The sequence below is a fragment of the Thunnus thynnus genome, chromosome 22 (genome assembly GCF_963924715.1).
Source record: "Thunnus thynnus chromosome 22, fThuThy2.1, whole genome shotgun sequence".
NCBI lineage: Eukaryota > Metazoa > Chordata > Actinopteri > Scombriformes > Scombridae > Thunnus > Thunnus thynnus.
The window spans coordinates 18,038,721-18,048,357 of record NC_089538.1 but is presented as its reverse complement, the minus strand read 5'-3'; the positions used below and the strand labels follow the sequence as shown (position 1 = coordinate 18,048,357).

General features: G+C 49.5%; 1 pseudogene; it reads right to left on the bottom strand.

Moving 5' to 3' along the window:
* Positions 1-1,466: 1,466 nt before the first annotated feature.
* LOC137175183 (uncharacterized protein DDB_G0283357-like) lies at positions 1,467-8,272 on the bottom strand (annotated as a pseudogene).
* Positions 8,273-9,637: the final 1,365 nt, after the last annotated feature.

Here is a 9,637-nt window from a genome sequence, read left to right as displayed (position 1 = left end):
TTGCTGCTGCTGTTGTTTTGGCAATTGTAATTGCTGCTGCTGCTGTGGGGGCTCCTGCAGTTACTGCTGCTGTTTTGTTGCCAACTGCTGCAGTGGTTGCTGCTGCTGTTGTGGGGGTTCCTGTGGTTGCTGTAGTGGTTGCTGCTGATGTTGGTTGGGCTTCTGTGGTTGCTGCTTCTGTTGTGGTACCTCCTGATGCAGAGGTTGCTGCTGCAGTTGTTTGGGCTACAGTAGTTGCTGCTGCTGTGGGGTTGTCTAATACTGCAGTGGTTGCTGCTGCTGTTGTGTTGCCTCCTGATGTAGTGGTTGCTGCTGCTGTTGTGTTGCCTCCTGCTGCAGTGGTTGCTGCTGGTGTTGGGGGGGCTACTATGGTTGCTACTGTTGTTGTGTTGCCTACTGCTGCAATGGTCGCTGATGCTGATATGTGGGCTCCTGCGGTTGCTGCTGCTGTTGTGTTGCCTCCCGCTGCAGTGGTTGCTGCTGCTATAATGTTGGTTTGTGTTGGTCCTGGTGCTGTCATGTGGGTTTCTGTGATTGCTGTAGGGGTTGCTCCTGCTGTTGTCTGGGCTCCTGTGATTGCTGCTGCTGTTGTGTTGCCTCCTGCTGCAGTGGTTGCTGCTGCTGTTGTTTGGGCTATTGTAGTTGCTGCTGCTGTGGGGTTGCCTTCTGCTGTAGTGGTTGCTGCTGCTGTTGTTTTGGCAATTGTAATTGCTGCTGCTGCTGTGGGGGCTCCTGCAGTTACTGCTGCTGTTTTGTTGCCAACTGCTGCAGTGGTTGCTGCTGCTGTTGTGGGGGTTCCTGTGGTTGCTGTAGTGGTTGCTGCTGATGTTGGTTGGGCTTCTGTGGTTGCTGCTTCTGTTGTGGTACCTCCTGATGCAGAGGTTGCTGCTGCAGTTGTTTGGGCTACAGTAGATGCTGCTGCTGTGGGGTTGTCTAATACTGCAGTGGTTGCTGCTGCTGTTGTGTTGCCTCCTGATGTAGTGGTTGCTGCTGCTGTTGTGTTGCCTCCTGCTGCAGTGGTTGCTGCTGGTGTTGGGGGGGCTACTATGGTTGCTACTGTTGTTGTGTTGCCTACTGCTGCAATGGTCGCTGATGCTGATATGTGGGCTCCTGCGGTTGCTGCTGCTGTTGTGTTGCCTCCCGCTGCAGTGGTTGCTGCTGCTATAATGTTGGTTTGTGTTGGTCCTGGTGCTGTCATGTAGGTTTCTGTGATTGCTGTAGGGGTTGCTGCTGCTGTTGTCTGGGCTCCTGTGATTGCTACTGCTGTTGTGTTGCCTTCTGCTGTAGTGGTTGCTGCTGCTGTTGTTTGGGCTATTGTAGTTGTTGCTGCTGTGGGGTTGCCTAATACTGCAGTGTTTGATGCTGCTGATATGTGGGCTCCTGTGCTTGTGGCTGCTGTTGTGTTGCCTACTGCTGCAGTGGTTGCTGCTGCTGTTGTGAGGGCTCCTGCAGTTACTGCAGCTGTTTTATTGCCAACTGCTGCAGTGGTTGCTGCTGTTGTTGTGGGGGTTGCTGTGGTTGCTGCAGGGGTTGCTGCTGCTGTTGTGTGGGTTCCTGTAGTTGCTGCTGCTGTTGTGTGAGCTCCTTTGGTTGCTGCAGGGGTTGCTGCTGCTGTTGTGTGGGTTCCTGTCGTTGCTGCAAGGGTTGGTGTTGCTATTGTGTGGGTTCCTGTGGTTACTGCAGTGGTTGCTGCTGATGTTGGTTGGGCTTCTGTGGTTGCTGCTTCTGTTGTGGTACCTCCTGAAGCAGAGGTTGCTGCTGCTGTTGTGTTCCCTCCTGATGTAGTGGTTGCTGCTGTTGTTGTGTTGCCTCCTGCTGGAGTAGTTGCTGCTGCAGTTGTTTGGGCTACTGTAGTTGCTGCTGCTGTGGGGTTGTCTAATACTGTAGTGGTTGCTGCTGCTGATATATGGACTCCTGTGGTTGCTGCTGCTGTTGTATTTCCTACTGCTGCGGTGGTTGCTGCCACTGTCGTGGGGGCTCCTGCAGTTACTGCTGCTGTTTTGTTGCCAACTGCTGCAGTGGTTGCTGCTGCTGTTGTGGGGGCTCCTGCAGTTACTGCTGCTGTTTTGTTGCCAACTGCTGCAGTGGTTGCTGCTGCTGTTGTGAGGGTGGGGGTGGCTGTGGTTGCTGCAGGGGTTGCTGCTGCTGTTTTCAGGGCTCCTGTGGTTGCTGCTGGTGCTGTGGGGGCTCCTGTGGTTGCTGCTGCTGTTGTGGTACCACCTGATGCAGAGGTTGCTGCTGCTGTTGTGTTGCCTACTGCTGCAGTGGTTGCTGTTGCGTGGGCTCGTGTGAATGCTGCTGCTGTTGTTTGGGCAACTGTAGTTGCTGCTGTTGTTGTGTTGCCTACTACAGCAGTGGTTGCTGCTGCTGTTGTGGGGGTTGCTGTGGTTGCTGCAGGGGTTGCTGCTGTTGTTGTGTGAGCTCCTGTGGTTGCCGCACGGGCTGCTGCTGGTATTGTGTGGGTGGCTGTGGTTGCTGCAGAGGTTGCTGCTGCTGTTGTCAGGGCTCCTGTGGTTGCTGCTGCTGCTGTGGGGGCTCCTGTGTTTGCTGCTGCTGTTGTGGTGGCTTCTGTAGTTGCTGCTGTTGTTGTGTTGCCTCCTGCTGCAGTGGTTGCTGCTGCTGCTTTGTTGGCTCCTGTGGTTGCTGCTGCTATTGTGTGGGTTCCGGTGGTTGCTGCAGTGGTTGCTGCTGATGTTGGTTGGGCTTCTGTGGTTGTTGCTTCTGTTGTGGTACCTCCTGATGCAGAGGTTGCTGCTGCTGTTGTGTTGGCTCCTGTGGTTGTTGCTGCTGTTGTATTGCCTCCTGCTGTAGTGGTTGCTGCTGCTGTGGGGTTCACTAATACTGCAGTGGTTGATGCTGCTGATATGTGGCCTCCTATGGTTGCTGCTGCTGTTGTATTGCCTACTGCTGCAGTGGTTGCTGCCACTGTCGTGGGGGCTCCTGCAGTTACTGCTGTTGTTGTATTGCCTACTGCTGCAGTGGTTGCTGCTGCTGTTGTGTTGTCTCCTGTTGCAGTGGTTGGTGCTGCTGTTGTGAAGGTCCGTGTTAGTCCTGCTGCTGTCATGTGGGCTCCTGTGATTGCTGCAGGGGTTGCTGCTGCTGTTGTCTGGGCTCCTGTGATTGCTGCTGCTGTTGTGTTGCCTCCTGCTGCAGTGGTTGCTGCTGCTGTTGTTTGGGCTATTGTAGTTGCTGCTGCTGTGGGGTTGCCTTCTGCTGTAGTGGTTGCTGCTGCTGTTGTTTTGGCAATTGTAATTGCTGCTGCTGCTGTGGGGGCTCCTGCAGTTACTGCTGCTGTTTTGTTGCCAACTGCTGCAGTGGTTGCTGCTGCTGTTGTGGGGGTTCCTGTGGTTGCTGTAGTGGTTGCTGCTGATGTTGGTTGGGCTTCTGTGGTTGCTGCTTCTGTTGTGGTACCTCCTGATGCAGAGGTTACTGCTGCTGTTGTGTTGCCTCCTGCTGCAGTGGTTGCTGCTGCAGTTGTTTGGGCTACAGTAGTTGCTGCTGCTGTGGGGTTGTCTAATACTGCAGTGGTTGCTGCTGCTGTTGTGTTGCCTCCTGATGTAGTGGTTGCTGCTGCTGTTGTGTTTCCTCCTGATGTAGTGGTTGCTGCTGCTGTTGTGTTTCCTCCTGCTGCAGTGGTTGCTGCTGGTGTTGGGGGGGCTACTATGGTTGCTACTGTTGTTGTGTTGTCTACTGCTGCAATGGTCACTGATGCTTCTGTGGTTGCTGCTTCTGTTGTGGTACCTCCTGATGCAGAGGTTACTGCTGCTGTTGTGTTGCCTCCTGCTGCAGTGGTTGCTGCTGCAGTTGTTTGGGCTACAGTAGTTGCTGCTGCTGTGGGGTTGTCTAATACTGCAGTGGTTGCTGCTGCTATTATGTTGGTTTGTGTTGGTCCTGGTGCTGTCATGTGGGTTTCTGTGATTGCTGTAGGGGTTGCTGCTGCTGTTGTCTGGGCTCCTGTGATTGCTACTGCTGTTGTGTGAGCTCCTGTGGTTGCCGCAGGGGTTGCTGCTGCTGTTGTGTGGGTGGCTGTGGTTGCTGCAGGGGTTGCTGCTGCTGTTGTCAGGGCTCCTGCGGTTGCTGCTGCTGCTGCTTTGGTGGCTCCTGTGTTTGCTGCTGCTGTTGTGTGGGTTCTTGTCATTGCTGCAAGGGTTGGTGTTGCTATTGTGTGGGTTCCTGTGGTTACTGCAGTGGTTGCTGCTGATGTTGGTTGGGCTTCTGTGGTTGCTGCTTCTGTTGTGGTACCTCCTGAAGCAGAGGTTGCTGCTGCTGTTGTGTTTCCTCCTGATGTAGTGGTTGCTGCTGTTGTTGTGTTGCCTCCTGCTGGAGTGGTTGCTGCTGCAGTTGTTTGGACTACTGTAGTTGCTGCTGCTGTGGGGTTGTCTAATACTGCAGTGGTTGCTGCTGCTGTTGTTTGGGCAATTGTAGTTGCAGCTGCTGCTGTGGGGGCTCCTGCAGTTACTGCTGCTGTTTTGTTGCCAACTGCTGCAGTGATTGCTGCTGCTGTTGTGTGGGTTCCTGTAGTTGCTGCTGCTGCTGTGGGGGCTCCTGCAGTTACTGCTGCTGTTTTGTTGCCAACTGCTGCAGTGGTGTCTGCTGCTGTTGTTTGGGCTATTGTAGTTGCTGCTGCTGTGGGGTTGCCTTCTGCTGTAGTGGTTGCTGCTGCTGTTGTGGGGGTTGCTGTGGTTGCTGCAGGGGTTGCTGCTGTTGTTGTGTGGGTTCCTGTAGTTGCTGCTGCTTTTGTGTGAGCTCCCGTCGTTGCCGCAGGGGTTGCTGCTGCTGTTGTGTGGGTGGCTGTGGTTGCTGCAGGGGTTGCTGCTGCTGTTGCCAGGGCTCCTGTGGTTGCTACTGCTGCTGTGTGAGCTCCTGTGTTTGCTGCTGCTGTTGTGAGGACTCCTGTGGTTGCTGCTGCTGTTGTGTTGCCTCCTGCTGCACCGGATGCTGCTGCTGTTGTTTGGGCTACTATAGTTGCTGCTGCTGTGTGCGCTCCTGTGTCTGCTGCTGCTGCTGTGAGGGCTCCTGTGGTTGCTGCTGCTGTTGTATTGCCTCCTGCTGCACCGGATGCTGCTGCTGTTGTTTGAGCTACTGTAGTTGCTGTTGTTGTTGTGTTGCTTACTACTGCAGTGGTTGCTGCTACTGTTGTGTTGCCTCCTGTTGCAGTGGTTGCTGCTGTTGTTGTGTGGGTTCCTGTCATTGCTGCTGGGGTTGCTGCTCCTATTGTGTGGGTTCCTGTGGCTGCTGATGCTGTTGTGTTGCCTCCTGTTGCAGTGGTTGCTGCTGCTGTTGTGTGGGTTCCTGTAGTTCCTGCTGTTGTTGTGTGGGTTCCTGTCATTGCTGCTGGGGTTGTGTTGCCTCCTGCTGCAGTGGTTGCTGCTGTTGTTGTGTTGACTACCACTGCAGTGGTTGCTGATGCTGTTTTGTGGGCTGCTGTGGTTGCTGTAGCTAATGTGTTGCCTTCTGCTGCAGTGGTTGCTGATGCTGTTGTGTGGGTTCCTGTAGTTGCTGCTGCTGTTGTATGGGTTCCTGTCATTGCTGCAGGGGTTGCTGCTGCTGTTGTGTTGTCTCCTGCTGCAGTGGTATCTGCTGCTGTTGTGTGGGTTCCTGTGGTTGCTGCAGTTGTTGCTGCTGACGTTGGTTGGGCTCTTGTGGTTGCTGCTTCTCTTGTGGTACCTCCTGATCCAGAGGTTACTGCTGCTGTTGTGTGGTTTCCTGTGGTTGTTGCAGTGGTTGCTGCCGCTGTTGTGTGGGCTCCTGTGGTTGCTGCCGGGGTTGCTGCTGCTGTTGTGTGGGTGCCTGTGGTTGCTGCAGTACTTGCTGCTAATGTTGGTTGGGCTCCTGTGGTTGCTGCTGCTGTTGTATTGCCTCCTGCTGCACCGGATGCTGCTGCTGTTGTTTGAGCTACTGTAGTTGCTGTTGTTGTTGTGTTGCTTACTACTGCAGTGGTTGCTGCTACTGTTGTGTTGCCTCCTGTTGCAGTGGTTGCTGCTGTTGTTGTGTGGGTTCCTGTCATTGCTGCTGGGGTTGCTGCTCCTATTGTGTGGGTTCCTGTGGCTGCTGCTGCTGTTGTGTTGCCTCCTGTTGCAGTGGTTGCTGCTGCTGTTGTGTGGGTTCCTGTAGTTCCTGCTGTTGTTGTGTGGGTTCCTGTCATTGCTGCTGGGGTTACTGCTCCTATTGTGTGGGTTCCTGTGGCTTCTGCTGCTGTTGTGTTGCCTCCTGTTGCAGTGGTTGCTGCTGCTGTTGTGTGGGTTCCTGTGGTTGCTGCAGTGGTTGCTGCTGATGTTGGTTGGGCTTCTGTGGTTGCTGCTTCTGTTGTGGTACCTTCTGATGCAGAGGTTGCTGTTGCTGTTGTGTGGGTTCCTATGATTGCTGCTGCAAGGGTTGCTGCTTCTGTTGTGTGGGTTGCTGTAGAGATTGCTGCTGCTGTTGTGTGGGTTCTTATGGTTGCTGCTGCTATTGTGTTGCGTCCTGCTGCAGTGGTTCCTGCTGCTATTGTGTTTCTTCCTGATGCAGTGGTTGCTGCTGCTGTCGTGTTGCCTCCTGCTGCAGTGGTTCCTGCTGCTGTTCTGTTGCTTCCTGATACAGTGGTTGCTGCTGATGTCGTGTTGCCTCTTGTTGCAGTGGTTGCTGCTGCTGTTGGGGGGGCTACTATGGTTGCTGCTGTTGTTGTGTTGCCTACTGCTGCAGTGGTTGTTGATGCTGTTGTGTGGGCTCCTATCATTGCTCCTGCTGTTGTGTTGCCTCCTGCTGCAGTGGTTGCTGCTGTTGTTGTGTTGACTACCACTGCAGTGGTTGCTGATGCTGTTTTGTGGGCTGCTGTGGTTGCTGTAGCTAATGTGTTGCCTTCTGCTGCAGTGGTTGCTGATGCTGTTGTGTGGGTTCCTGTAGTTGCTGCTGCTGTTGTATGGGTTCCTGTCATTGCTGCAGGGGTTGCTGCTGCTGTTGTGGTGTCTCCTGCTGCAGTGGTATCTGCTGCTGTTGTGTGGGTTCCTGTGGTTGCTGCAGTTGTTGCTGCTGACGTTGGTTGGGCTCTTGTGGTTGCTGCTTCTCTTGTGGTACCTCCTGATCCAGAGGTTACTGCTGCTGTTGTGTGGTTTCCTGTGGTTGTTGCAGTGGTTGCTGCCGCTGTTGTGTGGGCTCCTGTGGTTGCTGCCGGGGTTGCTGCTGCTGTTGTGTGGGTGCCTGTGGTTGCTGCAGTACTTGCTGCTAATGTTGGTTGGGCTCCTGTGGTTGCTGCTGCTGTTGTGTTGCCTCCTGCTGCAGTGGTTGCTGCTGTTGTTGTGTTGCCTCCTTCTGCAGTAGTTGCTGCTGCTGATTTGTGGGCTCCTGTGGTTGCTGCTGATGTTGTATATCCTCCTGTTGTAGTGGTTGCTACTGCTGTTGTGGTGTTTTCAGCGTAGGTCCCCACAAACATCCAGGACAGCGTCATTAAAAGGACAGTGAGGACCAGTCTGTCCATGCCTATATTAGGAAGGGGAAGATCATCCTGTTAAATACAGTAATATAATAAGACACCTCAGCTGCAGTTAGTTGTCAAGTGAGAAAATTTTTAAAGGTATAATATTTCACTAAACATAATGCCCAAGGGGAGGAGAACATATATGTCAGTAAAGAAAAATTGATATTTAATGTTAGCACCTTTTTAATTAAATTTGCTCTGAGGAGTCACATGGTTCATTGGAAAAGAAAAACCTTTTATGAAATTATGAACCACTGATATATCATCAATGTGAATAACTACTGTATTATAATAAAAATACCAATGAATATTTTAATCAATAATGAAAAAAACATGTATTTATTTCCTCTTAGACTAAGCACAGGTCTAATATGTAATTTATCTTACTGTGCTTTCAAAAATGTCGTTAGGCATAAAGAAAATCAAATGACAATTTGTGTGAAATTATATTTATTCTCACATATTTAATCTACTATTACTTAAATCTACTTAATATTATTGAAAGTAAACTGAATTTGAATCACATAATTTGAAGTTGAATATATTCATTTGGAACTAAATTCCAATAAACTTGAAAGTGAATGTAATGTTATGAAATTGAATTCAGTTGCTCTGAAACTGTATTTGATCCTCACTGAAAATTCAACTCTCTATATACTTTCACATTCAGTTCTCATAATTGAAATTCAATTCTTGACATTCGATTTCTGTTCACTTGAACACACATCCAGTTGTTGAGGAAGAGCAAATAAAGTGCAGATTCACAGATTCATATATATTATACTTTCATACAAACCTGTGAATCGAGCCTATGGTCATGCTTCGACATGCTGAAAACTGATGGTGTTCAGCTTGGAGTGTCGTGTCCAGAAAACTGAGGGGGATTTTTGTGCAGTTTCAGAAAATGAATTCGATCAATTTACGATGCTATTAGTATTAACAGAAGCCCACTCAGACCAAAATGTTACCATGGTGACAGATCAGGTGCCAGACTCATATAAAGTAATTTTTCTCCAAAACGGTAAGACATAAAACTACTGTCTTTACACTGAATAGAGAAAACACTTTAGGCTTTCAAAATATCCAGCTCCCATTGGTCTTTGATATCATTGAGAGAAAGCAGTCGTTACAGTATGTGAAAAAGAGTTCTGTGAATCTTCTCACCGACCAGATGTGTGTCTCAGTGAAATTAATTTGAATTGTGAGAACTGAATGTAACTGAAAGTATCTAGAGAGTTGAATCTTCAGTGCGGATCAAATACAGTTTCGAAGCAACTGAATTTAATTTCATAATATTACATAAGGTTTCAAGTTTACTGGAATTCAAATCCAAACTAATAAATTTCAATAATCTGATTCGAATAATATTTTTTAATGCAAATATTCAAGTTGAACATTTCAAATTCAAATATAAATGATTCAAATTCAGTTCCTGGTGACACATATTTCTGCCTACATGAAAAACATAATTAATTGCTTACAAAATACTTAATATAAAAAAATAATAAAAATAAGAACAACTATTTACAAAACAGTAAATAATTAACCTAAATGGAAATTAAAAAGAAACTTATATTCTATTGATTACATGTACACCATATGTCATTCTTCCAGAAGTCATCAAAGAATAGAGAATAATGTAATGCGTATTGTTCTAGCCTACTTGTAGGTCTTATTATCTTCAGTTTGATAGATGAAATTGGAAATGAAGCAAAAAGATGTGCAGGTCCATAAATGAAGATCTCTTTGTAGTTTTATTCTCAGGTGTGGCTTACAGGTGAACCGGCACCTCTGATGTCTTTAAGAAGCTTCCAGGAAAAGACACCTGTTCACTGTGTGTGGCTATATTAACTATGTTAGGTGTGACGTCCCTCTCTCTGCCTTCTTGTTTACGACGTTGTTTTGGCTTCCTTGCTCAGGAGCCAGTGGGTGGGGTTGGAGAGGACATCAGGGAACTACCTGCACCTTGGTAGTTTAGGCCTCCAGCCTATTTACGTGTCTTCTTTGTTGACCTCTGTCTCTCTTCCTTCCTGAGGGGTGTACTACGAAGCAAGTTCAACATACACAGGCTTTCTTTGTGTGAGCTGGCTCGACAAACCCTAAACTCGCGATCAGAGATAAGTGGTATCACGACGGTGGTCATGAACTTTCTTTGTTGACCCACGCTTTCTGCTTCAGAATTTG